Here is a 3,634-nt window from a genome sequence, read left to right on the forward strand (position 1 = left end):
TTTGTCATAAATGTTAATTGAATAAGTTATTATTATTTTTTATTCGAAACTAAATGAGAATAAAACTAAAAAAATTATTTTATTTGGGTATTAAGATTTACACTACAAAAAAAACGTTGAGTACTGTCGGATTTAGCATCGTACATTAGCGTCAGTTTTACTCAGGAGATTTAGTGATGGTTTTATTGTGGAATTTGTCATGCCAAATAATTATCGGCGGATAGCCTCTTCCGACGAAAAAAGTCACCGGTAATATTTGGCGAGAAAACAAACCAAAGAGGCATCAAACTTAGCGTCGGAGTTACCGTAAAAAAAATTCGATGATAGACACTTTTAATGAAACGTTGCGTTTTAGTGATCCAAACTGTGTTACTGTCAGAAATATCCGCCGATAAATCCGATGGTAACCATGTCCTAAAAGTGAACCGTAAACCCCTCCTTCTTCATTTCAAATTTGCTTTCTCTCTCTAACATCTCATCTCTCTCTCTCTCTCTCTAGCCACTCACTCTCCCACACTCTCTCTAACCTTCTCATCTCTCATCTCCGTCAACCTCCGTTGCCACCGATGCTGCAGACGCCGCCGTCGTCTGGAATGCCGCTACCGCTGCTGCAAACATCGCTGCCGTTTGGAACACCGCTCCTACAATAGCCCCTGCCGCTACTGCAAACTCCCTGTCGATTCTGCTTCTGCTGCCACTGCACTTCCACCCTGTTTTCCGTTTTTACTTGTTCTGCATTTAAAGTTTTTTGTTTGAACTCTGTTTCTTTCAAATTCTGTTATTTCAAATTCTGTTATTTCAAGTTAATTAATTACTTAGTAGAGTTTAGTTAGTTTAGTTTTCTGATTTAGTGGATTTATGTGGTTATGATAGGTTAGAATAGGTTAGATTAAGCTCTGAAATTGTTGGAAAGTGTTGAATTATTGAGCTGTTTGCTGATTTACTATGCTGAATTGTTTGGAAAATGCTTGACTGTATTGATGAGTCGCTGTTTTACTGCTGATTTTGATTAATTTTGATATAGGAATTGTTTGGATAATTTTAATTGTGTTCATTCACTGCGTTAAGATCATTTTTGCTGAAAATTTACTGTTGGACTTGTCTGCATTATATACTTTGTTGTTGCTTGTTGTGACTCGCCATAACTTGATTAATCCTTGTTTTGAAATTGTCACTTGTCAATTCTTAATTTAGTGCATCAATTTTTCGACAAATTTGCATGCATTTTTCCATCGTCATCACATTTGTGAGTGAATTTTGCCTACTTTCCTATTTTCTATTTGTTTGGTGATAATAGACAATTATTTAGAACTTGAAAGTATTTACCTGTACGGGTCTCATCATTTTAATAAAGGACTCTCATTATTTTTTTTTTTTTATGGATTATGCTGGGTATGGTTGAGAATGGTTGATAGATATTTGGTTGTGATGAAACCCTTGAAAAGTGGAGAAATCTAAATTTTAGAAGAGACTCTATTGACATTTTTATAAGATTTTGAGTGAAATTTGAATTAATTGTTTAATTGTGTGTTGATTGATGCTATGGATTGAAAATATTTAAACTGCACTAAATGAATTTATGTGTACATAGTTTATGGTATGCAGGTATGGATCGACCCAAAGAAAGTTCTGTACTTGGCCAAATTATATACACATTTGTTGTAGTAAACATGTGATAGTTATTTGATTCCATGTGAAAAATAAATTTATCCAAAGATAGACTTATTGTTTGACATGATTTATTATCAATATTTGACTACTGTATTAAAAATACTATTTATAAATTAATATTTTTATCCAAAGACTAAATATTAATGTTGTGCTAGATATTTGTGATAGGTCCACCATTATATAAATTTTATTCATATGATATGTAGTTTGTGTGAATATATTTTACTTTAAAGTTATATCTGCTAATGTTAGTCTATTTTTAAATAGATTTTTTCTTGAATAAATTATCATTTGTACTCATGAAAGATAGAGACACTGACAAATGTACCCATATAAGAATAAAACTACAATTGTAACCACAGAAAATAGCTTCAGTGTGCCAAGAGTATCCAGATATTGGTTACGTAATTGGTTCGTTAGGGTACTTTTGGCATACGGAAGCCATCTTCCGTGGTTACAATTATCGTTTTATTCTTATATAGGTTCATTTGTCAGCGTCTGTATTCTTCATAAGTACAAATGGTAATTTATTCTTTTTTCTTTTTAGAATTAAAAAGGAAAAACAACCATTTGTACCCATGAACTTTGCGAACGCTGACAAAAGTACCTAACAAACAAGAAAACTAAGGTTGTACCCATGAATGATAGGTTCTGTGTGACAAAAGTACCAAATACTAATTTTTGTTGACTTTTCAATAAAATTTCTAAATCACCCCACCCTTTATTTTCAACCTTAACTCCACTACTATCTCTCTTCCCCAAATTCCAAACTTTCTCTTCTTTCTTTCGCTTCCATTTTCTCCTCCTTTTCGTCCTTCAAAGTCTGAGACAAACCTCCTCTTCAAACACCACAACCTTAATCTACAAAGGTTATCCCAACCAAAAGCTTCAAGACCCATTTGGCGCCCCCTCTCAAAACCTTAAAACTCTCATGAACTCACTCGTCCCATAGTCCTCGCAGAAGAACTTTGCCGCCAGTCGTCACCGAAGCCTACCAATGCAGAGACGACCTAGCAAACTCCAATTGCTATGACTCTGTGAGCAAGATCTCAAACATTCTTGAAAAAACTTTGTGGCAATGATGTGGCGACAACAAGGATCTAGCTGAGCAGGTGTTACCTGAGGTACGAGGTTGTCAGGTTTAAGGAGGCGCCAAAGACGCAGCTTCTTTACAAGGTTTGCAGTTCAAAGAAAATGAAGAATGGTGGTGATGTTAAGTTTGAAAGGAAGAGAGACTCAACATTTGAGATGGTGGAGGATGGTGTGAAAGGTAATAATGGTAATTTGTTCTATAATAGAAGTTACAAGAGAGTTGTAAAAGTTTGGAACTTAGGAAAGAACATATGGTGATGGAGTTGAAGTTGAAAATAAAGGGTGAGTATAATTTAAAAATTTTAAGGTACATTATTTTTAAGTAAATTCTATTCAACCTTCTTTAAAATAAAAGATAAGTTATCCGTTATAATATGTCTAATTATCATTAGATGAAATGTATTGATTTATCATGATTAATATTAATTTTAATTTAATTTAAATGATGATAACCTAACTAATTAATCAAAGTATAATTTTTTTTTAATTTATAATAATTGTTAGAAAATTCTATTTTATAATTATGATGAAGAGTAATTACATAGGGTTAAAATTTGCTATTCCTTATGATTATGAACCGAAGATAGTAATATAATAGTCAGTCAAAAGTTGAGTTTGGTTATTTTGCAACCGTTTTCTGAACTTTTAGTAAATATATTTATCTAGTATTTTCAAGTATAAAATCATTTAAAATTTAATTTCAACGGCAAAATAAAGACGAAAAATAGTGATGAGATTTCCGAATACATTTAACTGACATCAGTAATAATTAATTTATATTCTTTGATCTTTGGTCATTATCACTAGAAGTTTTTTTAATAATTATTTTTATGTGCATGAAATTGTAAAATAAAATCATAGAAAGATTATG

Source organism: Arachis ipaensis, chromosome B05 (genome assembly GCF_000816755.2).
Source record: "Arachis ipaensis cultivar K30076 chromosome B05, Araip1.1, whole genome shotgun sequence".
Lineage (NCBI taxonomy): Eukaryota > Viridiplantae > Streptophyta > Magnoliopsida > Fabales > Fabaceae > Arachis > Arachis ipaensis.